General features: G+C 48.5%; 36 non-coding genes across 36 annotated transcripts; 28 read left to right on the forward strand and 8 right to left on the reverse strand.

Annotated features, from left to right (window-relative positions):
- The first annotated feature begins 68 nt into the window (after positions 1-68).
- On the forward strand, positions 69-141 carry trnam-cau (transfer RNA methionine (anticodon CAU)). Its single transcript has one exon. It is a non-coding gene; the product is annotated as a tRNA-Met (tRNA).
- Positions 142-255: 114 nt separating this feature from the next.
- On the forward strand, positions 256-326 carry trnag-gcc (transfer RNA glycine (anticodon GCC)). The gene has a single exon. It is a non-coding gene; the product is annotated as a tRNA-Gly (tRNA).
- Positions 327-658: 332 nt separating this feature from the next.
- trnag-gcc (transfer RNA glycine (anticodon GCC)) lies at positions 659-729 on the forward strand. The gene has a single exon. It is a non-coding gene; the product is annotated as a tRNA-Gly (tRNA).
- A 598-nt stretch (positions 730-1,327) lies between these two features.
- Positions 1,328-1,399, reverse strand: trnad-guc (transfer RNA aspartic acid (anticodon GUC)). Its single transcript has one exon. It is a non-coding gene; the product is annotated as a tRNA-Asp (tRNA).
- A 1,346-nt stretch (positions 1,400-2,745) lies between these two features.
- trnag-ccc (transfer RNA glycine (anticodon CCC)) lies at positions 2,746-2,816 on the forward strand. The gene has a single exon. It is a non-coding gene; the product is annotated as a tRNA-Gly (tRNA).
- Positions 2,817-3,769: 953 nt separating this feature from the next.
- On the forward strand, positions 3,770-3,842 carry trnam-cau (transfer RNA methionine (anticodon CAU)). Its single transcript has one exon. It is a non-coding gene; the product is annotated as a tRNA-Met (tRNA).
- Positions 3,843-3,955: 113 nt separating this feature from the next.
- trnag-gcc (transfer RNA glycine (anticodon GCC)) lies at positions 3,956-4,026 on the forward strand. Its single transcript has one exon. It is a non-coding gene; the product is annotated as a tRNA-Gly (tRNA).
- Positions 4,027-4,624: 598 nt separating this feature from the next.
- On the reverse strand, positions 4,625-4,696 carry trnad-guc (transfer RNA aspartic acid (anticodon GUC)). Its single transcript has one exon. It is a non-coding gene; the product is annotated as a tRNA-Asp (tRNA).
- A 1,346-nt stretch (positions 4,697-6,042) lies between these two features.
- Positions 6,043-6,113, forward strand: trnag-ccc (transfer RNA glycine (anticodon CCC)). The gene has a single exon. It is a non-coding gene; the product is annotated as a tRNA-Gly (tRNA).
- Positions 6,114-7,066: 953 nt separating this feature from the next.
- trnam-cau (transfer RNA methionine (anticodon CAU)) lies at positions 7,067-7,139 on the forward strand. Its single transcript has one exon. It is a non-coding gene; the product is annotated as a tRNA-Met (tRNA).
- Positions 7,140-7,253: 114 nt separating this feature from the next.
- trnag-gcc (transfer RNA glycine (anticodon GCC)) lies at positions 7,254-7,324 on the forward strand. Its single transcript has one exon. It is a non-coding gene; the product is annotated as a tRNA-Gly (tRNA).
- Positions 7,325-7,922: 598 nt separating this feature from the next.
- On the reverse strand, positions 7,923-7,994 carry trnad-guc (transfer RNA aspartic acid (anticodon GUC)). The gene has a single exon. It is a non-coding gene; the product is annotated as a tRNA-Asp (tRNA).
- A 1,346-nt stretch (positions 7,995-9,340) lies between these two features.
- trnag-ccc (transfer RNA glycine (anticodon CCC)) lies at positions 9,341-9,411 on the forward strand. The gene has a single exon. It is a non-coding gene; the product is annotated as a tRNA-Gly (tRNA).
- A 746-nt stretch (positions 9,412-10,157) lies between these two features.
- Positions 10,158-10,228, forward strand: trnag-gcc (transfer RNA glycine (anticodon GCC)). The gene has a single exon. It is a non-coding gene; the product is annotated as a tRNA-Gly (tRNA).
- A 135-nt stretch (positions 10,229-10,363) lies between these two features.
- Positions 10,364-10,436, forward strand: trnam-cau (transfer RNA methionine (anticodon CAU)). The gene has a single exon. It is a non-coding gene; the product is annotated as a tRNA-Met (tRNA).
- Positions 10,437-10,549: 113 nt separating this feature from the next.
- Positions 10,550-10,620, forward strand: trnag-gcc (transfer RNA glycine (anticodon GCC)). The gene has a single exon. It is a non-coding gene; the product is annotated as a tRNA-Gly (tRNA).
- Positions 10,621-11,218: 598 nt separating this feature from the next.
- trnad-guc (transfer RNA aspartic acid (anticodon GUC)) lies at positions 11,219-11,290 on the reverse strand. Its single transcript has one exon. It is a non-coding gene; the product is annotated as a tRNA-Asp (tRNA).
- A 1,346-nt stretch (positions 11,291-12,636) lies between these two features.
- Positions 12,637-12,707, forward strand: trnag-ccc (transfer RNA glycine (anticodon CCC)). Its single transcript has one exon. It is a non-coding gene; the product is annotated as a tRNA-Gly (tRNA).
- Positions 12,708-13,662: 955 nt separating this feature from the next.
- On the forward strand, positions 13,663-13,735 carry trnam-cau (transfer RNA methionine (anticodon CAU)). Its single transcript has one exon. It is a non-coding gene; the product is annotated as a tRNA-Met (tRNA).
- A 114-nt stretch (positions 13,736-13,849) lies between these two features.
- On the forward strand, positions 13,850-13,920 carry trnag-gcc (transfer RNA glycine (anticodon GCC)). The gene has a single exon. It is a non-coding gene; the product is annotated as a tRNA-Gly (tRNA).
- A 598-nt stretch (positions 13,921-14,518) lies between these two features.
- Positions 14,519-14,590, reverse strand: trnad-guc (transfer RNA aspartic acid (anticodon GUC)). The gene has a single exon. It is a non-coding gene; the product is annotated as a tRNA-Asp (tRNA).
- Positions 14,591-15,936: 1,346 nt separating this feature from the next.
- Positions 15,937-16,007, forward strand: trnag-ccc (transfer RNA glycine (anticodon CCC)). The gene has a single exon. It is a non-coding gene; the product is annotated as a tRNA-Gly (tRNA).
- Positions 16,008-16,753: 746 nt separating this feature from the next.
- trnag-gcc (transfer RNA glycine (anticodon GCC)) lies at positions 16,754-16,824 on the forward strand. Its single transcript has one exon. It is a non-coding gene; the product is annotated as a tRNA-Gly (tRNA).
- Positions 16,825-16,959: 135 nt separating this feature from the next.
- Positions 16,960-17,032, forward strand: trnam-cau (transfer RNA methionine (anticodon CAU)). The gene has a single exon. It is a non-coding gene; the product is annotated as a tRNA-Met (tRNA).
- Positions 17,033-17,146: 114 nt separating this feature from the next.
- trnag-gcc (transfer RNA glycine (anticodon GCC)) lies at positions 17,147-17,217 on the forward strand. Its single transcript has one exon. It is a non-coding gene; the product is annotated as a tRNA-Gly (tRNA).
- A 598-nt stretch (positions 17,218-17,815) lies between these two features.
- On the reverse strand, positions 17,816-17,887 carry trnad-guc (transfer RNA aspartic acid (anticodon GUC)). The gene has a single exon. It is a non-coding gene; the product is annotated as a tRNA-Asp (tRNA).
- Positions 17,888-19,233: 1,346 nt separating this feature from the next.
- trnag-ccc (transfer RNA glycine (anticodon CCC)) lies at positions 19,234-19,304 on the forward strand. Its single transcript has one exon. It is a non-coding gene; the product is annotated as a tRNA-Gly (tRNA).
- Positions 19,305-20,050: 746 nt separating this feature from the next.
- Positions 20,051-20,121, forward strand: trnag-gcc (transfer RNA glycine (anticodon GCC)). Its single transcript has one exon. It is a non-coding gene; the product is annotated as a tRNA-Gly (tRNA).
- Positions 20,122-20,256: 135 nt separating this feature from the next.
- trnam-cau (transfer RNA methionine (anticodon CAU)) lies at positions 20,257-20,329 on the forward strand. The gene has a single exon. It is a non-coding gene; the product is annotated as a tRNA-Met (tRNA).
- A 113-nt stretch (positions 20,330-20,442) lies between these two features.
- On the forward strand, positions 20,443-20,513 carry trnag-gcc (transfer RNA glycine (anticodon GCC)). The gene has a single exon. It is a non-coding gene; the product is annotated as a tRNA-Gly (tRNA).
- Positions 20,514-21,111: 598 nt separating this feature from the next.
- trnad-guc (transfer RNA aspartic acid (anticodon GUC)) lies at positions 21,112-21,183 on the reverse strand. Its single transcript has one exon. It is a non-coding gene; the product is annotated as a tRNA-Asp (tRNA).
- Positions 21,184-22,529: 1,346 nt separating this feature from the next.
- On the forward strand, positions 22,530-22,600 carry trnag-ccc (transfer RNA glycine (anticodon CCC)). The gene has a single exon. It is a non-coding gene; the product is annotated as a tRNA-Gly (tRNA).
- A 746-nt stretch (positions 22,601-23,346) lies between these two features.
- Positions 23,347-23,417, forward strand: trnag-gcc (transfer RNA glycine (anticodon GCC)). The gene has a single exon. It is a non-coding gene; the product is annotated as a tRNA-Gly (tRNA).
- A 135-nt stretch (positions 23,418-23,552) lies between these two features.
- Positions 23,553-23,625, forward strand: trnam-cau (transfer RNA methionine (anticodon CAU)). The gene has a single exon. It is a non-coding gene; the product is annotated as a tRNA-Met (tRNA).
- A 114-nt stretch (positions 23,626-23,739) lies between these two features.
- trnag-gcc (transfer RNA glycine (anticodon GCC)) lies at positions 23,740-23,810 on the forward strand. The gene has a single exon. It is a non-coding gene; the product is annotated as a tRNA-Gly (tRNA).
- A 598-nt stretch (positions 23,811-24,408) lies between these two features.
- On the reverse strand, positions 24,409-24,480 carry trnad-guc (transfer RNA aspartic acid (anticodon GUC)). The gene has a single exon. It is a non-coding gene; the product is annotated as a tRNA-Asp (tRNA).
- Positions 24,481-25,327: the final 847 nt, after the last annotated feature.

Genomic DNA, 25,327 nt, shown 5'->3' on the forward strand with positions numbered 1-25,327 from the left:
AGTCATTTCTGTTCACGTGAGACAAAAGATGCTGTAGATTTGACTCGTGCAGGTTGGTTGCATTTTGTGCCTCGTTGGCGCAGTAGGCAGCGCGTCAGTCTCATAATCTGAAGGTCGTGAGTTCGAGCCTCACACGGGGCAGGTGGTTTTTTTTTTCTTTGTTTCTTTTCTTTTCTTTGTCCTGGCCTGGAATTATCCGCAGTGAACGACACGACTCGAACCGGCGCCTGGGCGATGTTAAAGCAGCATTTGTCAGCATTGGTGGTTCAGTGGTAGAATTCTCGCCTGCCACGCGGGAGGCCCGGGTTCGATTCCCGGCCAATGCACTATACCTTTGACTCGCTGACGATGAAGATGTGAATATGTCATGGTACATCCATGGCAGAGACTGACAGTGAAAGACAGCACTTTGATTGACACTTCAGCTGAGGCCACCAGAAGAGGTTTGGATGTGAGTAAAGGAAACAAACAGCTAAAGTCAAGAGGGAGTGGGAGCGTCAGTCTCATAATCTGAAGGTCGTGAGTTCGAGCCTCACACGGGGCAGGTGTTTTTTTTTTTCTTTGTTTCTTTTCTTTTCTTTGTCCTGGCCTGGAATTATCCGCAGTGAACGACACGACTCGAACCGGCGCCTGGGCGATGTTAAAGCAGCATTTGTCAGCATTGGTGGTTCAGTGGTAGAATTCTCGCCTGCCACGCGGGAGGCCCGGGTTCGATTCCCGGCCAATGCACTATACCTTTGACTCGCTGACGATGAAGATGTGAATATGTCATGGTACATCCATGGCAGAGACTGACAGTGAAAGACAGCACTTTGATTGACACTTCAGCTGAGGCCACCAGAAGAGGTTTGGATGTGAGTAAAGGAAACAAACAGCTAAAGTCAAGAGGGAGTGGGATTGAAGCAAAGTGCTTAGAGAGGAGAGGCCACTGTTTTTTCCTTTAGCCATGGAGCTCTTGAGCAGAAACGGTTTTTAAAGGTTTGCTAGGGCATGGACAAAATCCTTTGTTCTTTCTACATGGGGTTGTGTTGTTAATGTCCCAAGTGGCAAACTGGCATCTCCAGTCCGTCCTGTGGAACTTCTGGTCTCTCTTTTTGGTCTCCATAGCAGCAGACTAACGCCGCCTGCTGCCACGGACAGCGATTTTCCTCTCACGCAGGTGCAGAACATACGTGCTGGTTGGCGGTTGGCGGTTGGCGGTACAGCAATACGCGGGGTCAGACTGACAGAGTGTTTTTCTTTACAGGAGAAAAGACATAACTGTTAGGCAAGAGTAATTAAGAAATTGCCATAGACAGCGTAACTGGAAACAAAAGCAGCTGTGGCACTCCCCGTCGGGGAATCGAACCCCGGTCTCCCGCGTGACAGGCGGGGATACTCACCACTATACTAACGAGGAGATGTCAGGTGCTGCGGAGGCCTCTGCGCGGCAGGCCCGGGTTCGATCCCCGGCCGATGCAACACCGCCATGTTAGGCTGTTACTGTAGTGTTAGGCGGGATTTAAACTCCTGCGGTGAGCATTTACACTTGAGCCGTGGTGTGTCTGTGTCACTCTGCGGTTACACCTCCAAAACACTAGTCGGCGGCTGGGTTTCTGTGAAGTGCTGTAAAGTTTTGTTGATTCAAAACAAACATTAAACATGGCCTGAACGTGACCATTTCAAACACAAGTCGGCAAATCGCCGTCACTAGGACTGGCAGCATTCTCAGACAAAGCACTTGTCTTTTGCTGGACACATTTTCCCCACAAATACAACATGCTAACGTTTTTAGCACAAGCCTATGGCATTTTACACGGTATAAATTAGCCAAGCGGCTAGTAGTGGACTTTTTTCTCTGCTCCAAGGACAAGGACAGAGGACAACAAGAACAACAACAGCAACATTTAACAAAGGTAACGTTACAAAATTCTGCTCCCTTGACCCTCGCAAGGTTCACCGACAAAACAACTGTCTTATACTAATCACGTTTTGCAAACAAATGTAACATGCTAGCGTTATTAGCACAAGCCTATGGCATTTTACATTGTATAGATTAGCCTAGCGACGAGCGGAGATTCCTTCTGCTCATGGGAAGCCAGGCTAAATCCCGAAGTGTAAATCCCCGAAGGATAAATCACACACAAGGCTGTGAACTGCTATTTCTGTGGAGGCTTTATTGTCTTCACAATGTATTGTTTGTTATCTGTGGAATAAAAGTAAATAAAAGCTTTGTTTCCATAGGGGAAATGGTTTCAGCTTACGAAAATAGACAGGAGGCCCGTGTAACCGCGGCGCAAAGTCACATTTCTTGGGGAGGTGCATGTCAGGCCATGGCGTAGGCTGCAAACAATCACAGCAACAGCTCAGTAAACCGCATTAAATGCCATACAACAAGTTAAGCAGTCTTGCTTAGCCCATACATCTGTGATAAAGCTATGCCCAGTTGTTATATTACCAATCCTTGATTGGATGGAAGAAAGAGTTGCTTTGTGGTGTGGTGCTTTGTTAGCAGTCTTTGTTGTGTCCTTGTTCCAAAGGTGCAGATCCGAGGAAGCCGCTCGCTCGGGGTCCGTGCAGAGGTAGATGCTGGGTTGCTAATTCACAGACAAAGCACTTGTCATATGCTGGACACATTTTCCCCACAAATACGACATGCTAATGCTTTTAGCACAAGCCTATGGCATTTTACCTACCGCCGCCAACGCATAAGGTCTCGTGGATGGCGCCTGTGGCACAGCAGTAATAAGGAAGGATGTCGCGTGCGCATTGGTGGTTCAGTGGTAGAATTCTGGCTTCCCACGCGGGAGACCCGGGTCCGATTCCCGGCCAATGCAATGAGCTTTCCCCCGCTGTTAGGAATCAGCCCTTGCACGGCTTCTTCATCTTCTGGCAGTTAATACCTGAGGGGTTTACCACTAAGCAGGACTGGCTGCTTAGCGAGGTATGCCGAGTCTGAAGCCACAGCTTTGCCGTCCCACGAAGGCGGCCCTCTTTTAACCTGGCTATATGGCCACGGTCATTTATGCTACCGACCTAACCTGGCCTGGACTAGTTTTTGTTGGGTATTTGGGCTGGAAATCAGTTAAAAAAGCACCTTTCACCGATCCTTTGACAAGCGTCAACTCTGTGGTGAATGTCAGTCTATGAACGGTGCAGATTCTCATCTGAGGGAACACGTTGTAAATGCGCTTTGTCCAACTTGATGCAACGTTACATTAGTAATGCCGCTGAAGAAAAAAAGCGCCCAGTAGCGCATAGCCTTTGTGTGTCAGGTTGCAGGTTGTTTTGTTGTCTTTGCCCTGGGAACAAACTGCATCTCAGTGCTGCAGAAAATGGGGGCAAACGTATTGTTTTATTCTATTGACAAGGTTGTTCTTGCTGTTTGTGAGCTAGCAAAATTGATTGTGTGATTGATTTGTCACCCATGGGATACCACACGAAAAGCGATACCAGTGAATTTTTTTCTCCCCTCACCTCTCAGAGCCGAGGGTAGCGCGTCATAGACAGACCAATGGGAGAGGACCAGGTTTTTCTGCTGTGATGTGGGCCTCGTCGGTGTTGTGGATGAAGCGGTGATGTGAGCATTGGTGGTTCAGTGGTAGAATTCTCGCCTGCCACGCGGGAGACCCGGGTCCGATTGCCGGCCAATGCAGTGAGCTTTTAGTGCCGTCTTCAGTCGGCCCTTGGCCATCCAGGGGATTTTCGTGCTAAGGACAAGCAGTCATTTCTGTTCACGTGAGACAAAAGATGCTGTAGATTTGACTCGTGCAGGTTGGTTGCATTTTGTGCCTCGTTGGCGCAGTAGGCAGCGCGTCAGTCTCATAATCTGAAGGTCGTGAGTTCGAGCCTCACACGGGGCAGGTGTTTTTTTTTTCTTTGTTTCTTTTCTTTTCTTTGTCCTGGCCTGGAATTATCCGCAGTGAACGACACGACTCGAACCGGCGCCTGGGCGATGTTAAAGCAGCATTTGTCAGCATTGGTGGTTCAGTGGTAGAATTCTCGCCTGCCACGCGGGAGGCCCGGGTTTGATTCCCGGCCAATGCACTATACCTTTGACTCGCTGACGATGAAGATGTGAATATGTCATGGTACATCCATGGCAGAGCCTGACAGTAAAAGACAGCACTTTGATTGACACTTCAGCTGAGGCCACCAGAAGAGGTTTGGATGTGAGTAAAGGAAACAAACAGCTAAAGTCAAGAGGGAGTGGGATTGAAGCAAAGTGCTTAGAGAAGAGAGGCCACTGTTTTTTCCTTTAGCCATGGAGCTCTTGAGCAGAAACGGTTTTTAAAGGTTTGCTAGGGCATGGACAAAATCCTTTGTTCTTTCTACATGGGGTTGTGTTGTTAATGTCCCAAGTGGCAAACTGGCATCTCCAGTCTGTCCTGTGGAACTTCTGGTCTCTCTTTTTGGTCTCCATAGCAGCAGACTAACGCCGCCTGCTGCCACGGACAGCGATTTTCCTCTCACGCAGGTGCAGAACATATGTGCTGGTTGGCGGTTGGCGGTTGGCGGTACAGCAATACGCGGGGTCAGACTGACAGAGTGTTTTTCTTTACAGGAGAAAAGACATAACTGTTAGGCAAGAGTAATTAAGAAATTGCCATAGACAGCATAACTGGAAACAAAAGCAGCTGTGGCACTCCCCGTCGGGGAATCGAACCCCGGTCTCCCGCGTGACAGGCGGGGATACTCACCACTATACTAACGAGGAGATGTCAGGTGCTGCGGAGGCCTCTGCGCGGCAGGCCCGGGTTCGATCCCCGGCCGATGCAACACCGCCATGTTAGGCTGTTACTGTAGTGTTAGGCGGGATTTAAACTCCTGCGGTGAGCATTTACACTTGAGCCGTGGTGTGTCTGTGTCACTCTGCGGTTACACCTCCAAAACACTAGTCGGCGGCTGGGTTTCTGTGAAGTGCTGTAAAGTTTTGTTGATTCAAAACAAACATTAAACATGGCTTGAACGTGACCATTTCAAACACAAGTCGGCAAATCGCCGTCACTAGGACTGGCAGCATTCTCAGACAAAGCACTTGTCTTTTGCTGGACACATTTTCCCCACAAATACAACATGCTAACGTTTTTAGCACAAGCCTATGGCATTTTACATGGTATAAATTAGCCAAGCGGCTAGTAGTGGACTTTTTTCTCTGCTCCAAGGACAAGGACAGAGGACAACAAGAACAACAACAGCAACTTTTAACAAAGGTAACGTTACAAAATTCTGCTCCCTTGACCCTCGCAAGGTTCACCGACAAAACAACTGTCTTATACTAATCACGTTTTGCAAACAAATGTAACATGCTAGCGTTATTAGCACAAGCCTATGGCATTTTACATTGTATAGATTAGCCTAGCGACGAGCGGAGATTCCCTCTGCTCATGGGAAGCCAGGCTAAATCCCGAAGTGTAAATCCCCGAAGGATAAATCACACACAAGGCTGTGAACTGCTATTTCTGTGGAGGCTTTATTGTCTTCACAATGTATTGTTTGTTATCTGTGGAATAAAAGTAAATAAAAGCTTTGTTTCCATAGGGGAAATGGTTTCAGCTTACGAAAATAGACAGGAGGCCCGTGTAACCGCGGCGCAAAGTCACATTTCTTGGGGAGGTGCATGTCAGGCCATGGCGTAGGCTGCAAACAATCACAGCAACAGCTCAGTAAACCGCATTAAATGCCATACAACAAGTTAAGCAGTCTTGCTTAGCCCATACATCTGTGATAAAGCTATGCCCAGTTGTTATATTACCAATCCTTGATTGGATGGAAGAAAGAGTTGCTTTGTGGTGTGGTGCTTTGTTAGCAGTCTTTGTTGTGTCCTTGTTCCAAAGGTGCAGATCCGAGGAAGCCGCTCGCTCGGGGTCCGTGCAGAGGTAGATGCTGGGTTGCTAATTCACAGACAAAGCACTTGTCATATGCTGGACACATTTTCCCCACAAATACGACATGCTAATGCTTTTAGCACAAGCCTATGGCATTTTACCTACCGCCGCCAACGCATAAGGTCTCGTGGATGGCGCCTGTGGCACAGCAGTAATAAGGAAGGGTGTCGCGTGCGCATTGGTGGTTCAGTGGTAGAATTCTGGCTTCCCACGCGGGAGACCCGGGTCCGATTCCCGGCCAATGCAATGAGCTTTCCCCCGCTGTTAGGAATCAGCCCTTGCACGGCTTCTTAATCTTCTGGCAGTTAATACCTGAGGGGTTTACCACTAAGCAGGACTGGCTGCTTAGCGAGGTATGCCGAGTCTGAAGCCACAGCTTTGCCGTCCCACGAAGGCGGCCCTCTTTTAACCTGGCTATATGGCCACGGTCATTTATGCTACCGACCTAACCTGGCCTGGACTAGTTTTTGTTGGGTATTTGGGCTGGAAATCAGTTAAAAAAGCACCTTTCACCGATCCTTTGACAAGCGTCAACTCTGTGGTGAATGTCAGTCTATGAACGGTGCAGATTCTCATCTGAGGGAACACGTTGTAAATGCGCTTTGTCCAACTTGATGCAACGTTACATTAGTAATGCCGCTGAAGAAAAAAAGCGCCCAGTAGCGCATAGCCTTTGTGTGTCAGGTTGCAGGTTGTTTTGTTGTCTTTGCCCTGGGAACAAACTGCATCTCAGTGCTGCAGAAAATGGGGGCAAACGTATTGTTTTATTCTATTGACAAGGTTGTTCTTGCTGTTTGTGAGCTAGCAAAATTGATTGTGTGATTGATTTGTCACCCATGGGATACCACACGAAAAGCGATACCAGTGAATTTTTTTCTCCCCTCACCTCTCAGAGCCGAGGGTAGCGCGTCATAGACAGACCAATGGGAGAGGACCAGGTTTTTCTGCTGTGATGTGGGCCTCGTCGGTGTTGTGGATGAAGCGGTGATGTGAGCATTGGTGGTTCAGTGGTAGAATTCTCGCCTGCCACGCGGGAGACCCGGGTCCGATTGCCGGCCAATGCAGTGAGCTTTTAGTGCCGTCTTCAGTCGGCCCTTGGCCATCCAGGGGATTTTCGTGCTAAGGACAAGCAGTCATTTCTGTTCACGTGAGACAAAAGATGCTGTAGATTTGACTCGTGCAGGTTGGTTGCATTTTGTGCCTCGTTGGCGCAGTAGGCAGCGCGTCAGTCTCATAATCTGAAGGTCGTGAGTTCGAGCCTCACACGGGGCAGGTGTTTTTTTTTTTCTTTGTTTCTTTTCTTTTCTTTGTCCTGGCCTGGAATTATCCGCAGTGAACGACACGACTCGAACCGGCGCCTGGGCGATGTTAAAGCAGCATTTGTCAGCATTGGTGGTTCAGTGGTAGAATTCTCGCCTGCCACGCGGGAGGCCCAGGTTCGATTCCCGGCCAATGCACTATACCTTTGACTCGCTGACGATGAAGATGTGAATATGTCATGGTACATCCATGGCAGAGCCTGACAGTAAAAGACAGCACTTTGATTGACACTTCAGCTGAGGCCACCAGAAGAGGTTTGGATGTGAGTAAAGGAAACAAACAGCTAAAGTCAAGAGGGAGTGGGATTGAAGCAAAGTGCTTAGAGAAGAGAGGCCACTGTTTTTTCCTTTAGCCATGGAGCTCTTGAGCAGAAACGGTTTTTAAAGGTTTGCTAGGGCATGGACAAAATCCTTTGTTCTTTCTACATGGGGTTGTGTTGTTAATGTCCCAAGTGGCAAACTGGCATCTCCAGTCCGTCCTGTGGAACTTCTGGTCTCTCTTTTTGGTCTCCATAGCAGCAGACTAACGCCGCCTGCTGCCACGGACAGCGATTTTCCTCTCACGCAGGTGCAGAACATATGTGCTGGTTGGCGGTTGGCGGTTGGCGGTACAGCAATACGCGGGGTCAGACTGACAGAGTGTTTTTCTTTACAGGAGAAAAGACATAACTGTTAGGCAAGAGTAATTAAGAAATTGCCATAGACAGCGTAACTGGAAACAAAAGCAGCTGTGGCACTCCCCGTTGGGGAATCGAACCCCGGTCTCCCGCGTGACAGGCGGGGATACTCACCACTATACTAACGAGGAGATGTCAGGTGCTGCAGAGGCCTCTGCGCGGCAGGCCCGGGTTCGATCCCCGGCCGATGCAACACCGCCATGTTAGGCTGTTACTGTAGTGTTAGGCGGGATTTAAACTCCTGCGGTGAGCATTTACACTTGAGCCGTGGTGTGTCTGTGTCACTCTGCGGTTACACCTCCAAAACACTAGTCGGCGGCTGGGTTTCTGTGAAGTGCTGTAAAGTTTTGTTGATTCAAAACAAACATTAAACATGGCTTGAACGTGACCATTTCAAACACAAGTCGGCAAATCGCCGTCACTAGGACTGGCAGCATTCTCAGACAAAGCACTTGTCTTTTGCTGGACACATTTTCCCCACAAATACAACATGCTAACGTTTTTAGCACAAGCCTATGGCATTTTACACGGTATAAATTAGCCAAGCGGCTAGTAGTGGACTTTTTTCTCTGCTCCAAGGACAAGGACAGAGGACAACAAGAACAACAACAGCAACATTTAACAAAGGTAACGTTACAAAATTCTGCTCCCTTGACCCTCGCAAGGTTCACCGACAAAACAACTGTCTTATACTAATCACGTTTTGCAAACAAATGTAACATGCTAGCGTTATTAGCACAAGCCTATGGCATTTTACATTGTATAGATTAGCCTAGCGACGAGCGGAGATTCCCTCTGCTCATGGGAAGCCAGGCTAAATCCCGAAGTGTAAATCCCCGAAGGATAAATCACACACAAGGCTGTGAACTGCTATTTCTGTGGAGGCTTTATTGTCTTCACAATGTATTGTTTGTTATCTGTGGAATAAAAGTAAATAAAAGCTTTGTTTCCATAGGGGAAATGGTTTCAGCTTACGAAAATAGACAGGAGGCCCGTGTAACCGCGGCGCAAAGTCACATTTCTTGGGGAGGTGCATGTCAGGCCATGGCGTAGGCTGCAAACAATCACAGCAACAGCTCAGTAAACCGCATTAAATGCCATACAACAAGTTAAGCAGTCTTGCTTAGCCCATACATCTGTGATAAAGCTATGCCCAGTTGTTATATTACCAATCCTTGATTGGATGGAAGAAAGAGTTGCTTTGTGGTGTGGTGCTTTGTTAGCAGTCTTTGTTGTGTCCTTGTTCCAAAGGTGCAGATCCGAGGAAGCCGCTCGCTCGGGGTCCGTGCAGAGGTAGATGCTGGGTTGCTAATTCACAGACAAAGCACTTGTCATATGCTGGACACATTTTCCCCACAAATACGACATGCTAATGCTTTTAGCACAAGCCTATGGCATTTTACCTACCGCCGCCAACGCATAAGGTCTCGTGGATGGCGCCTGTGGCACAGCAGTAATAAGGAAGGGTGTCGCGTGCGCATTGGTGGTTCAGTGGTAGAATTCTGGCTTCCCACGCGGGAGACCCGGGTCCGATTCCCGGCCAATGCAATGAGCTTTCCCCCGCTGTTAGGAATCAGCCCTTGCACGGCTTCTTCATCTTCTGGCAGTTAATACCTGAGGGGTTTACCACTAAGCAGGACTGGCTGCTTAGCGAGGTATGCCGAGTCTGAAGCCACAGCTTTGCCGTCCCATGAAGGCGGCCCTCTTTTAACCTGGCTATATGGCCACGGTCATTTATGCTACCGACCTAACCTGGCCTGGACTAGTTTTTGTTGGGTATTTGGGCTGGAAATCAGTTAAAAAAGCACCTTTCACCGATCCTTTGACAAGCGTCAACTCTGTGGTGAATGTCAGTCTATGAACGGTGCAGATTCTCATCTGAGGGAACACGTTGTAAATGCGCTTTGTCCAACTTGATGCAACGTTACATTAGTAATGCCGCTGAAGAAAAAAAGCGCCCAGTAGCGCATAGCCTTTGTGTGTCAGGTTGCAGGTTGTTTTGTTGTCTTTGCCCTGGGAACAAACTGCATCTCAGTGCTGCAGAAAATGGGGGCAAACGTATTGTTTTATTCTATTGACAAGGTTGTTCTTGCTGTTTGTGAGCTAGCAAAATTGATTGTGTGATTGATTTGTCACCCATGGGATACCACACGAAAAGCGATACCAGTGAATTTTTTCTCCCCTCACTTCTCAGAGCCGAGGGTAGCGCGTCATAGACAGACCAATGGGAGAGGACCAGGTTTTTCTGCTGTGATGTGGGCCTCGTCGGTGTTGTGGATGAAGCGGTGATGTGAGCATTGGTGGTTCAGTGGTAGAATTCTCGCCTGCCACGCGGGAGACCCGGGTCCGATTCCCGGCCAATGCAGTGAGCTTTTAGTGCCGTCTTCAGTCGGCCCTTGGCCATCCAGGGGATTTTCGTGCTAAGGACAAGCAGTCATTTCTGTTCACGTGAGACAAAAGATGCTGTAGATTTGACTCGTGCAGTTGGGTTGCATTTTGTGCCTCGTTGGCGCAGTAGGCAGCGCGTCAGTCTCATAATCTGAAGGTCGTGAGTTCGAGCCTCACACGGGGCAGGTGGTTTTTTTTTCTTTGTTTCTTTTCTTTTCTTTGTCCTGGCCTGGAATTATCCGCAGTGAACGACACGACTCGAACCGGCGCCTGGGCGATGTTCAAGCAGCATTTGTCAGCATTGGTGGTTCAGTGGTAGAATTCTCGCCTGCCACGCGGGAGGCCCGGGTTCGATTCCCGGCCAATGCACTATACCTTTGACTCGCTGACGATGAAGATGTGAATATGTCATGGTACATCCATGGCAGAGCCTGACAGTGAAAGACAGCACTTTGATTGACACTTCGGCTGAGGCCACCAGAAGAGGTTTGGATGTGAGTAAAGGAAACAAACAGCTAAAGTCAAGAGGGAGTGGGATTGAAGCAAAGTGCTTAGAGAAGAGAGGCCACTGTTTTTTCCTTTAGCCATGGAGCTCTTGAGCAGAAACGGTTTTTAAAGGTTTGCTAGGGCATGGACAAAATCCTTTGTTCTTTCTACATGGGGTTGTGTTGTTAATGTCCCAAGTGGCAAACTGGCATCTCCAGTCCGTCCTGTGGAACTTCTGGTCTCTCTTTTTGGTCTCCATAGCAGCAGACTAACGCCGCCTGCTGCCACGGACAGCGATTTTCCTCTCACGCAGGTGCAGAACATACGTGCTGGTTGGCGGTTGGCGGTTGGCGGTACAGCAATACGCGGGGTCAGACTGACAGAGTGTTTTTCTTTACAGGAGAAAAGACATAACTGTTAGGCAAGAGTAATTAAGAAATTGCCATAGACAGCGTAACTGGAAACAAAAGCAGCTGTGGCACTCCCCGTCGGGGAATCGAACCCCGGTCTCCCGCGTGACAGGCGGGGATACTCACCACTATACTAACGAGGAGATGTCAGGTGCTGCAGAGGCCTCTGCGCGGCAGGCCCGGGTTCGATCCCCGGCCGATGCAACACCGCCATGTTAGGCTGTTACTGTAGTGTTAGGCGGGATTTAAACTCCTGCGGTGAGCATTTACACTTGAGCCGTGGTGTGTCTGTGTCACTCTGCGGTTACACCTCCAAAACACTAGTCGGCGGCTGGGTTTCTGTGAAGTGCTGTAAAGTTTTGTTGATTCAAAACAAACATTAAACATGGCTTGAACGTGACCATTTCAAACACAAGTCGGCAAATCGCCGTCACTAGGACTGGCAGCATTCTCAGACAAAGCACTTGTCTTTTGCTGGACACATTTTCCCCACAAATACAACATGCTAACGTTTTTAGCACAAGCCTATGGCATTTTACACGGTATAAATTAGCCAAGCGGCTAGTAGTGGACTTTTTTCTCTGCTCCAAGGACAAGGACAGAGGACAACAAGAACAACAACAGCAACATTTAACAAAGGTAACGTTACAAAATTCTGCTCCCTTGACCCTCGCAAGGTTCACCGACAAAACAACTGTCTTATACTAATCACGTTTTGCAAACAAATGTAACATGCTAGCGTTATTAGCACAAGCCTATGGCATTTTACATTGTATAGATTAGCCTAGCGACGAGCGGAGATTCCCTCTGCTCATGGGAAGCCAGGCTAAATCCCGAAGTGTAAATCCCCGAAGGATAAATCACACACAAGGCTGTGAACTGCTATTTCTGTGGAGGCTTTATTGTCTTCACAATGTATTGTTTGTTATCTGTGGAATAAAAGTAAATAAAAGCTTTGTTTCCATAGGGGAAATGGTTTCAGCTTACGAAAATAGACAGGAGGCCCGTGTAACCGCGGCGCAAAGTCACATTTCTTGGGGAGGTGCATGTCAGGCCATGGCGTAGGCTGCAAACAATCACAGCAACAGCTCAGTAAACCGCATTAAATGCCATACAACAAGTTAAGCAGTCTTGCTTAGCCCATACATCTGTGATAAAGCTATGCCCAGTTGTTATATTACCAATCCTTGATTGGATGGAAGAAAGAGTTGCTTTGTGGTGTGGTGCTTTGTTAGCAGTCTTTGTTGTGTCCTTGTTCCAAAGGTGCAGATCCGAGGAAGCCGCTCGCTCGGGGTCCGTGCAGAGGTAGATGCTGGGTTGCTAATTCACAGACAAAGCACTTGTCATATGCTGGACACATTTTCCCCACAAATACGACATGCTAATGCTTTTAGCACAAGCCTATGGCATTTTACCTACCGCCGCCAACGCATAAGGTCTCGTGGATGGCGCCTGTGGCACAGCAGTAATAAGGAAGGGTGTCGCGTGCGCATTGGTGGTTCAGTGGTAGAATTCTGGCTTCCCACGCGGGAGACCCGGGTCCGATTCCCGGCCAATGCAATGAGCTTTCCCCCGCTGTTAGGAATCAGCCCTTGCACGGCTTCTTCATCTTCTGGCAGTTAATACCTGAGGGGTTTACCACTAAGCAGGACTGGCTGCTTAGCGAGGTATGCCGAGTCTGAAGCCACAGCTTTGCCGTCCCATGAAGGCATCGCCCTCTTTTAACCTGGCTATATGGCCACGGTCATTTATGCTACCGACCTAACCTGGCCTGGACTAGTTTTTGTTGGGTATTTGGGCTGGAAATCAGTTAAAAAAGCACCTTTCACCGATCCTTTGACAAGCGTCAACTCTGTGGTGAATGTCAGTCTATGAACGGTGCAGATTCTCATCTGAGGGAACACGTTGTAAATGCGCTTTGTCCAACTTGATGCAACGTTACATTAGTAATGCCGCTGAAGAAAAAAAGCGCCCAGTAGCGCATAGCCTTTGTGTGTCAGGTTGCAGGTTGTTTTGTTGTCTTTGCCCTGGGAACAAACTGCATCTCAGTGCTGCAGAAAATGGGGGCAAACGTATTGTTTTATTCTATTGACAAGGTTGTTCTTGCTGTTTGTGAGCTAGCAAAATTGATTGTGTGATTGATTTGTCACCCATGGGATACCACACGAAAAGCGATTCCAGTGAATTTTTTTCTCCCCTCACCTCTCAGAGCCGAGGGTAGCGCGTCATAGACAGACCAATGGGAGAGGACCAGGTTTTTCTGCTGTGATGTGGGCCTCGTCGGTGTTGTGGATGAAGCGGTGATGTGAGCATTGGTGGTTCAGTGGTAGAATTCTCGCCTGCCACGCGGGAGACCCGGGTCCGATTGCCGGCCAATGCAGTGAGCTTTTAGTGCCGTCTTCAGTCGGCCCTTGGCCATCCAGGGGATTTTCGTGCTAAGGACAAGCAGTCATTTCTGTTCACGTGAGACAAAAGATGCTGTAGATTTGACTCGTGCAGGTTGGTTGCATTTTGTGCCTCGTTGGCGCAGTAGGCAGCGCGTCAGTCTCATAATCTGAAGGTCGTGAGTTCGAGCCTCACACGGGGCAGGTGTTTTTTTTTTTCTTTGTTTCTTTTCTTTTCTTTGTCCTGGCCTGGAATTATCCGCAGTGAACGACACGACTCGAACCGGCGCCTGGGCGATGTTAAAGCAGCATTTGTCAGCATTGGTGGTTCAGTGGTAGAATTCTCGCCTGCCACGCGGGAGGCCCGGGTTCGATTCCCGGCCAATGCACTATACCTTTGACTCGCTGACGATGAAGATGTGAATATGTCATGGTACATCCATGGCAGAGCCTGACAGTAAAAGACAGCACTTTGATTGACACTTCAGCTGAGGCCACCAGAAGAGGTTTGGATGTGAGTAAAGGAAACAAACAGCTAAAGTCAAGAGGGAGTGGGATTGAAGCAAAGTGCTTAGAGAAGAGAGGCCACTGTTTTTTCCTTTAGCCATGGAGCTCTTGAGCAGAAACGGTTTTTAAAGGTTTGCTAGGGCATGGACAAAATCCTTTGTTCTTTCTACATGGGGTTGTGTTGTTAATGTCCCAAGTGGCAAACTGGCATCTCCAGTCCGTCCTGTGGAACTTCTGGTCTCTCTTTTTGGTCTCCATAGCAGCAGACTAACGCCGCCTGCTGCCACGGACAGCGATTTTCCTCTCACGCAGGTGCAGAACATATGTGCTGGTTGGCGGTTGGCGGTTGGCGGTACAGCAATACGCGGGGTCAGACTGACAGAGTGTTTTTCTTTACAGGAGAAAAGACATAACTGTTAGGCAAGAGTAATTAAGAAATTGCCATAGACAGCGTAACTGGAAACAAAAGCAGCTGTGGCACTCCCCGTTGGGGAATCGAACCCCGGTCTCCCGCGTGACAGGCGGGGATACTCACCACTATACTAACGAGGAGATGTCAGGTGCTGCAGAGGCCTCTGCGCGGCAGGCCCGGGTTCGATCCCCGGCCGATGCAACACCGCCATGTTAGGCTGTTACTGTAGTGTTAGGCGGGATTTAAACTCCTGCGGTGAGCATTTACACTTGAGCCGTGGTGTGTCTGTGTCACTCTGCGGTTACACCTCCAAAACACTAGTCGGCGGCTGGGTTTCTGTGAAGTGCTGTAAAGTTTTGTTGATTCAAAACAAACATTAAACATGGCTTGAACGTGACCATTTCAAACACAAGTCGGCAAATCGCCGTCACTAGGACTGGCAGCATTCTCAGACAAAGCACTTGTCTTTTGCTGGACACATTTTCCCCACAAATACAACATGCTAACGTTTTTAGCACAAGCCTATGGCATTTTACACGGTATAAATTAGCCAAGCGGCTAGTAGTGGACTTTTTTCTCTGCTCCAAGGACAAGGACAGAGGACAACAAGAACAACAACAGCAACATTTAACAAAGGTAACGTTACAAAATTCTGCTCCCTTGACCCTCGCAAGGTTCACCGACAAAACAACTGTCTTATACTAATCACGTTTTGCAAACAAATGTAACATGCTAGCGTTATTAGCACAAGCCTATGGCATTTTACATTGTATAGATTAGCCTAGCGACGAGCGGAGATTCCCTCTGCTCATGGGAAGCCAGGCTAAATCCCGAAGTGTAAATCCCCGAAGGATAAATCACACACAAGGCTGTGAACTGCTATTTCTGTGGAGGCTTTATTGTCTTCACAATGTATTGTTTGTTATCTGTGGAATAAAAGTAAATAAAAGCTTTGTTTCCATAGGGGAAATGGTTTCAGCTTACGAAAATAGACAGGAGGCCCGTGTAACCGCGGCGCAAAGTCACATTTCTTGGGGAGGTGCATGTCAGGCCATGGCGTAGGCTGCAAACAATCACAGCAACAGCTCAGTAAACCGCATTAAATGCCATACAACAAGTTAAGCAGTCTTGCTTAGCCCATACATCTGTGATAAAGCTATGCCCAGTTGTTATATTACCAATCCTTGATTGGATGGAAGAAAGAGTTGCTTTGTGGTGTGGTGCTTTGTTAGCAGTCTTTGTTGTGTCCTTGTTCCAAAGGTGCAGATCCGAGGAAGCCGCTCGCTCGGGGTCCGTGCAGAGGTAGATGCTGGGTTGCTAATTCACAGACAAAGCACTTGTCATATGCTGGACACATTTTCCCCACAAATACGACATGCTAATGCTTTTAGCACAAGCCTATGGCATTTTACCTACCGCCGCCAACGCATAAGGTCTCGTGGATGGCGCCTGTGGCACAGCAGTAATAAGGAAGGGTGTCGCGTGCGCATTGGTGGTTCAGTGGTAGAATTCTGGCTTCCCACGCGGGAGACCCGGGTCCGATTCCCGGCCAATGCAATGAGCTTTCCCCCGCTGTTAGGAATCAGCCCTTGCACGGCTTCTTCATCTTCTGGCAGTTAATACCTGAGGGGTTTACCACTAAGCAGGACTGGCTGCTTAGCGAGGTATGCCGAGTCTGAAGCCACAGCTTTGCCGTCCCATGAAGGCGGCCCTCTTTTAACCTGGCTATATGGCCACGGTCATTTATGCTACCGACCTAACCTGGCCTGGACTAGTTTTTGTTGGGTATTTGGGCTGGAAATCAGTTAAAAAAGCACCTTTCACCGATCCTTTGACAAGCGTCAACTCTGTGGTGAATGTCAGTCTATGAACGGTGCAGATTCTCATCTGAGGGAACACGTTGTAAATGCGCTTTGTCCAACTTGATGCAACATTACATTAGTAATGCCGCTGAAGAAAAAAAGCGCCCAGTAGCGCATAGCCTTTGTGTGTCAGGTTGCAGGTTGTTTTGTTGTCTTTGCCCTGGGAACAAACTGCATCTCAGTGCTGCAGAAAATGGGGGCAAACGTATTGTTTTATTCTATTGACAAGGTTGTTCTTGCTGTTTGTGAGCTAGCAAAATTGATTGTGTGATTGATTTGTCACCCATGGGATACCACACGAAAAGCGATACCAGTGAATTTTTTCTCCCCTCACTTCTCAGAGCCGAGGGTAGCGCGTCATAGACAGACCAATGGGAGAGGACCAGGTTTTTCTGCTGTGATGTGGGCCTCGTCGGTGTTGTGGATGAAGCGGTGATGTGAGCATTGGTGGTTCAGTGGTAGAATTCTCGCCTGCCACGCGGGAGACCCGGGTCCGATTCCCGGCCAATGCAGTGAGCTTTTAGTGCCGTCTTCAGTCGGCCCTTGGCCATCCAGGGGATTTTCGTGCTAAGGACAAGCAGTCATTTCTGTTCACGTGAGACAAAAGATGCTGTAGATTTGACTCGTGCAGTTGGGTTGCATTTTGTGCCTCGTTGGCGCAGTAGGCAGCGCGTCAGTCTCATAATCTGAAGGTCGTGAGTTCGAGCCTCACACGGGGCAGGTGGTTTTTTTTTTCTTTGTTTCTTTTCTTTTCTTTGTCCTGGCCTGGAATTATCCGCAGTGAACGACACGACTCGAACCGGCGCCTGGGCGATGTTCAAGCAGCATTTGTCAGCATTGGTGGTTCAGTGGTAGAATTCTCGCCTGCCACGCGGGAGGCCCGGGTTCGATTCCCGGCCAATGCACTATACCTTTGACTCGCTGACGATGAAGATGTGAATATGTCATGGTACATCCATGGCAGAGCCTGACAGTGAAAGACAGCACTTTGATTGACACTTCGGCTGAGGCCACCAGAAGAGGTTTGGATGTGAGTAAAGGAAACAAACAGCTAAAGTCAAGAGGGAGTGGGATTGAAGCAAAGTGCTTAGAGAAGAGAGGCCACTGTTTTTTCCTTTAGCCATGGAGCTCTTGAGCAGAAACGGTTTTTAAAGGTTTGCTAGGGCATGGACAAAATCCTTTGTTCTTTCTACATGGGGTTGTGTTGTTAATGTCCCAAGTGGCAAACTGGCATCTCCAGTCCGTCCTGTGGAACTTCTGGTCTCTCTTTTTGGTCTCCATAGCAGCAGACTAACGCCGCCTGCTGCCACGGACAGCGATTTTCCTCTCACGCAGGTGCAGAACATACGTGCTGGTTGGCGGTTGGCGGTTGGCGGTACAGCAATACGCGGGGTCAGACTGACAGAGTGTTTTTCTTTACAGGAGAAAAGACATAACTGTTAGGCAAGAGTAATTAAGAAATTGCCATAGACAGCGTAACTGGAAACAAAAGCAGCTGTGGCACTCCCCGTCGGGGAATCGAACCCCGGTCTCCCGCGTGACAGGCGGGGATACTCACCACTATACTAACGAGGAGATGTCAGGTGCTGCAGAGGCCTCTGCGCGGCAGGCCCGGGTTCGATCCCCGGCCGATGCAACACCGCCATGTTAGGCTGTTACTGTAGTGTTAGGCGGGATTTAAACTCCTGCGGTGAGCATTTACACTTGAGCCGTGGTGTGTCTGTGTCACTCTGCGGTTACACCTCCAAAACACTAGTCGGCGGCTGGGTTTCTGTGAAGTGCTGTAAAGTTTTGTTGATTCAAAACAAACATTAAACATGGCTTGAACGTGACCATTTCAAACACAAGTCGGCAAATCGCCGTCACTAGGACTGGCAGCATTCTCAGACAAAGCACTTGTCTTTTGCTGGACACATTTTCCCCACAAATACAACATGCTAACGTTTTTAGCACAAGCCTATGGCATTTTACACGGTATAAATTAGCCAAGCGGCTAGTAGTGGACTTTTTTCTCTGCTCCAAGGACAAGGACAGAGGACAACAAGAACAACAACAGCAACATTTAACAAAGGTAACGTTACAAAATTCTGCTCCCTTGACCCTCGCAAGGTTCACCGACAAAACAACTGTCTTATACTAATCACGTTTTGCAAACAAATGTAACATGCTAGCGTTATTAGCACAAGCCTATGGCATTTTACATTGTATAGATTAGCCTAGCGACGAGCGGAGATTCCCTCTGCTCATGGGAAGCCAGGCTAAATCCCGAAGTGTAAATCCCCGAAGGATAAATCACACACAAGGCTGTGAACTGCTATTTCTGTGGAGGCTTTATTGTCTTCACAATGTATTGTTTGTTATCTGTGGAATAAAAGTAAATAAAAGCTTTGTTTCCATAGGGGAAATGGTTTCAGCTTACGAAAATAGACAGGAGGCCCGTGTAACCGCGGCGCAAAGTCACATTTCTTGGGGAGGTGCATGTCAGGCCATGGCGTAGGCTGCAAACAATCACAGCAACAGCTCAGTAAACCGCATTAAATGCCATACAACAAGTTAAGCAGTCTTGCTTAGCCCATACATCTGTGATAAAGCTATGCCCAGTTGTTATATTACCAATCCTTGATTGGATGGAAGAAAGAGTTGCTTTGTGGTGTGGTGCTTTGTTAGCAGTCTTTGTTGTGTCCTTGTTCCAAAGGTGCAGATCCGAGGAAGCCGCTCGCTCGGGGTCCGTGCAGAGGTAGATGCTGGGTTGCTAATTCACAGACAAAGCACTTGTCATATGCTGGACACATTTTCCCCACAAATACGACATGCTAATGCTTTTAGCACAAGCCTATGGCATTTTACCTACCGCCGCCAACGCATAAGGTCTCGTGGATGGCGCCTGTGGCACAGCAGTAATAAGGAAGGGTGTCGCGTGCGCATTGGTGGTTCAGTGGTAGAATTCTGGCTTCCCACGCGGGAGACCCGGGTCCGATTCCCGGCCAATGCAATGAGCTTTCCCCCGCTGTTAGGAATCAGCCCTTGCACGGCTTCTTCATCTTCTGGCAGTTAATACCTGAGGGGTTTACCACTAAGCAGGACTGGCTGCTTAGCGAGGTATGCCGAGTCTGAAGCCACAGCTTTGCCGTCCCATGAAGGCGGCCCTCTTTTAACCTGGCTATATGGCCACGGTCATTTATGCTACCGACCTAACCTGGCCTGGACTAGTTTTTGTTGGGTATTTGGGCTGGAAATCAGTTAAAAAAGCACCTTTCACCGATCCTTTGACAAGCGTCAACTCTGTGGTGAATGTCAGTCTATGAACGGTGCAGATTCTCATCTGAGGGAACACGTTGTAAATGCGCTTTGTCCAACTTGATGCAACGTTACATTAGTAATGCCGCTGAAGAAAAAAAGCGCCCAGTAGCGCATAGCCTTTGTGTGTCAGGTTGCAGGTTGTTTTGTTGTCTTTGCCCTGGGAACAAACTGCATCTCAGTGCTGCAGAAAATGGGGGCAAACGTATTGTTTTATTCTATTGACAAGGTTGTTCTTGCTGTTTGTGAGCTAGCAAAATTGATTGTGTGATTGATTTGTCACCCATGGGATACCACACGAAAAGCGATACCAGTGAATTTTTTCTCCCCTCACTTCTCAGAGCCGAGGGTAGCGCGTCATAGACAGACCAATGGGAGAGGACCAGGTTTTTCTGCTGTGATGTGGGCCTCGTCGGTGTTGTGGATGAAGCGGTGATGTGAGCATTGGTGGTTCAGTGGTAGAATTCTCGCCTGCCACGCGGGAGACCCGGGTCCGATTCCCGGCCAATGCAGTGAGCTTTTAGTGCCGTCTTCAGTCGGCCCTTGGCCATCCAGGGGATTTTCGTGCTAAGGACAAGCAGTCATTTCTGTTCACGTGAGACAAAAGATGCTGTAGATTTGACTCGTGCAGTTGGGTTGCATTTTGTGCCTCGTTGGCGCAGTAGGCAGCGCGTCAGTCTCATAATCTGAAGGTCGTGAGTTCGAGCCTCACACGGGGCAGGTGGTTTTTTTTTCTTTGTTTCTTTTCTTTTCTTTGTCCTGGCCTGGAATTATCCGCAGTGAACGACACGACTCGAACCGGCGCCTGGGCGATGTTCAAGCAGCATTTGTCAGCATTGGTGGTTCAGTGGTAGAATTCTCGCCTGCCACGCGGGAGGCCCGGGTTCGATTCCCGGCCAATGCACTATACCTTTGACTCGCTGACGATGAAGATGTGAATATGTCATGGTACATCCATGGCAGAGCCTGACAGTGAAAGACAGCACTTTGATTGACACTTCGGCTGAGGCCACCAGAAGAGGTTTGGATGTGAGTAAAGGAAACAAACAGCTAAAGTCAAGAGGGAGTGGGATTGAAGCAAAGTGCTTAGAGAAGAGAGGCCACTGTTTTTTCCTTTAGCCATGGAGCTCTTGAGCAGAAACGGTTTTTAAAGGTTTGCTAGGGCATGGACAAAATCCTTTGTTCTTTCTACATGGGGTTGTGTTGTTAATGTCCCAAGTGGCAAACTGGCATCTCCAGTCCGTCCTGTGGAACTTCTGGTCTCTCTTTTTGGTCTCCATAGCAGCAGACTAACGCCGCCTGCTGCCACGGACAGCGATTTTCCTCTCACGCAGGTGCAGAACATACGTGCTGGTTGGCGGTTGGCGGTTGGCGGTACAGCAATACGCGGGGTCAGACTGACAGAGTGTTTTTCTTTACAGGAGAAAAGACATAACTGTTAGGCAAGAGTAATTAAGAAATTGCCATAGACAGCGTAACTGGAAACAAAAGCAGCTGTGGCACTCCCCGTCGGGGAATCGAACCCCGGTCTCCCGCGTGACAGGCGGGGATACTCACCACTATACTAACGAGGAGATGTCAGGTGCTGCAGAGGCCTCTGCGCGGCAGGCCCGGGTTCGATCCCCGGCCGATGCAACACCGCCATGTTAGGCTGTTACTGTAGTGTTAGGCGGGATTTAAACTCCTGCGGTGAGCATTTACACTTGAGCCGTGGTGTGTCTGTGTCACTCTGCGGTTACACCTCCAAAACACTAGTCGGCGGCTGGGTTTCTGTGAAGTGCTGTAAAGTTTTGTTGATTCAAAACAAACATTAAACATGGCTTGAACGTGACCATTTCAAACACAAGTCGGCAAATCGCCGTCACTAGGACTGGCAGCATTCTCAGACAAAGCACTTGTCTTTTGCTGGACACATTTTCCCCACAAATACAACATGCTAACGTTTTTAGCACAAGCCTATGGCATTTTACACGGTATAAATTAGCCAAGCGGCTAGTAGTGGACTTTTTTCTCTGCTCCAAGGACAAGGACAGAGGACAACAAGAACAACAACAGCAACATTTAACAAAGGTAACGTTACAAAATTCTGCTCCCTTGACCCTCGCAAGGTTCACCGACAAAACAACTGTCTTATACTAATCACGTTTTGCAAACAAATGTAACATGCTAGCGTTATTAGCACAAGCCTATGGCATTTTACATTGTATAGATTAGCCTAGCGACGAGCGGAGATTCCCTCTGCTCATGGGAAGCCAGGCTAAATCCCGAAGTGTAAATCCCCGAAGGATAAATCACACACAAGGCTGTGAACTGCTATTTCTGTGGAGGCTTTATTGTCTTCACAATGTATTGTTTGTTATCTGTGGAATAAAAGTAAATAAAAGCTTTGTTTCCATAGGGGAAATGGTTTCAGCTTACGAAAATAGACAGGAGGCCCGTGTAACCGCGGCGCAAAGTCACATTTCTTGGGGAGGTGCATGTCAGGCCATGGCGTAGGCTGCAAACAATCACAGCAACAGCTCAGTAAACCGCATTAAATGCCATACAACAAGTTAAGCAGTCTTGCTTAGCCCATACATCTGTGATAAAGCTATGCCCAGTTGTTATATTACCAATCCTTGATTGGATGGAAGAAAGAGTTGCTTTGTGGTGTGGTGCTTTGTTAGCAGTCTTTGTTGTGTCCTTGTTCCAAAGGTGCAGATCCGAGGAAGCCGCTCGCTCGGGGTCCGTGCAGAGGTAGATGCTGGGTTGCTAATTCACAGACAAAGCACTTGTCATATGCTGGACACATTTTCCCCACAAATACGACATGCTAATGCTTTTAGCACAAGCCTATGGCATTTTACCTACCGCCGCCAACGCATAAGGTCTCGTGGATGGCGCCTGTGGCACAGCAGTAATAAGGAAGGGTGTCGCGTGCGCATTGGTGGTTCAGTGGTAGAATTCTGGCTTCCCACGCGGGAGACCCGGGTCCGATTCCCGGCCAATGCAATGAGCTTTCCCCCGCTGTTAGGAATCAGCCCTTGCACGGCTTCTTCATCTTCTGGCAGTTAATACCTGAGGGGTTTACCACTAAGCAGGACTGGCTGCTTAGCGAGGTATGCCGAGTCTGAAGCCACAGCTTTGCCGTCCCATGAAGGCGGCCCTCTTTTAACCTGGCTATATGGCCACGGTCATTTATGCTACCGACCTAACCTGGCCTGGACTAGTTTTTGTTGGGTATTTGGGCTGGAAATCAGTTAAAAAAGCACCTTTCACCGATCCTTTGACAAGCGTCAACTCTGTGGTGAATGTCAGTCTATGAACGGTGCAGATTCTCATCTGAGGGAACACGTTGTAAATGCGCTTTGTCCAACTTGATGCAACGTTACATTAGTAATGCCGCTGAAGAAAAAAAGCGCCCAGTAGCGCATAGCCTTTGTGTGTCAGGTTGCAGGTTGTTTTGTTGTCTTTGCCCTGGGAACAAACTGCATCTCAGTGCTGCAGAAAATGGGGGCAAACGTATTGTTTTATTCTATTGACAAGGTTGTTCTTGCTGTTTGTGAGCTAGCAAAATTGATTGTGTGATTGATTTGTCACCCATGGGATACCACACGAAAAGCGATTCCAGTGAATTTTTTCTCCCCTCACTTCTCAGAGCCGAGGGTAGCGCGTCATAGACAGACCAATGGGAGAGGACCAGGTTTTTCTGCTGTGATGTGGGCCTCGTCGGTGTTGTGGATGAAGCGGTGATGTGAGCATTGGTGGTTCAGTGGTAGAATTCTCGCCTGCCACGCGGGAGACCCGGGTCCGATTCCCGGCCAATGCAGTGAGCTTTTAGTGCCGTCTTCAGTCGGCCCTTGGCCATCCAGGGGATTTTCGTGCTAAGGACAAGCAGTCATTTCTGTTCACGTGAGACAAAAGATGCTGTAGATTTGACTCGTGCAGTTGGGTTGCATTTTGTGCCTCGTTGGCGCAGTAGGCAGCGCGTCAGTCTCATAATCTGAAGGTCGTGAGTTCGAGCCTCACACGGGGCAGGTGGTTTTTTTTTCCTTTGTTTCTTTTCTTTTCTTTGTCCTGGCCTGGAATTATCCGCAGTGAACGACACGACTCGAACCGGCGCCTGGGCGATGTTCAAGCAGCATTTGTCAGCATTGGTGGTTCAGTGGTAGAATTCTCGCCTGCCACGCGGGAGGCCCGGGTTCGATTCCCGGCCAATGCACTATACCTTTGACTCGCTGACGATGAAGATGTGAATATGTCATGGTACATCCATGGCAGAGCCTGACAGTGAAAGACAGCACTTTGATTGACACTTCGGCTGAGGCCACCAGAAGAGGTTTGGATGTGAGTAAAGGAAACAAACAGCTAAAGTCAAGAGGGAGTGGGATTGAAGCAAAGTGCTTAGAGAAGAGAGGCCACTGTTTTTTCCTTTAGCCATGGAGCTCTTGAGCAGAAACGGTTTTTAAAGGTTTGCTAGGGCATGGACAAAATCCTTTGTTCTTTCTACATGGGGTTGTGTTGTTAATGTCCCAAGTGGCAAACTGGCATCTCCAGTCCGTCCTGTGGAACTTCTGGTCTCTCTTTTTGGTCTCCATAGCAGCAGACTAACGCCGCCTGCTGCCACGGACAGCGATTTTCCTCTCACGCAGGTGCAGAACATACGTGCTGGTTGGCGGTTGGCGGTTGGCGGTACAGCAATACGCGGGGTCAGACTGACAGAGTGTTTTTCTTTACAGGAGAAAAGACATAACTGTTAGGCAAGAGTAATTAAGAAATTGCCATAGACAGCGTAACTGGAAACAAAAGCAGCTGTGGCACTCCCCGTCGGGGAATCGAACCCCGGTCTCCCGCGTGACAGGCGGGGATACTCACCACTATACTAACGAGGAGATGTCAGGTGCTGCAGAGGCCTCTGCGCGGCAGGCCCGGGTTCGATCCCCGGCCGATGCAACACCGCCATGTTAGGCTGTTACTGTAGTGTTAGGCGGGATTTAAACTCCTGCGGTGAGCATTTACACTTGAGCCGTGGTGTGTCTGTGTCACTCTGCGGTTACACCTCCAAAACACTAGTCGGCGGCTGGGTTTCTGTGAAGTGCTGTAAAGTTTTGTTGATTCAAAACAAACATTAAACATGGCTTGAACGTGACCATTTCAAACACAAGTCGGCAAATCGCCGTCACTAGGACTGGCAGCATTCTCAGACAAAGCACTTGTCTTTTGCTGGACACATTTTCCCCACAAATACAACATGCTAACGTTTTTAGCACAAGCCTATGGCATTTTACATGGTATAAATTAGCCAAGCGGCTAGTAGTGGACTTTTTTCTCTGCTCCAAGGACAAGGACAGAGGACAACAAGAACAACAACAGCAACATTTAACAAAGGTAACGTTACAAAATTCTGCTCCCTTGACCCTCGCAAGGTTCACCGACAAAACAACTGTCTTATACTAATCACGTTTTGCAAACAAATGTAACATGCTAGCGTTATTAGCACAAGCCTATGGCATTTTACATTGTATAGATTAGCCTAGCGACGAGCGGAGATTCCCTCTGCTCATGGGAAGCCAGGCTAAATCCCGAAGTGTAAATCCCCGAAGGATAAATCACACACAAGGCTGTGAACTGCTATTTCTGTGGAGGCTTTATTGTCTTCACAATGTATTGTTTGTTATCTGTGGAATAAAAGTAAATAAAAGCTTTGTTTCCATAGGGGAAATGGTTTCAGCTTACGAA

Source organism: Epinephelus lanceolatus, chromosome 24, assembly GCF_041903045.1.
Source record: "Epinephelus lanceolatus isolate andai-2023 chromosome 24, ASM4190304v1, whole genome shotgun sequence".
Classification (NCBI taxonomy): Eukaryota; Metazoa; Chordata; class Actinopteri; order Perciformes; family Serranidae; genus Epinephelus; species Epinephelus lanceolatus.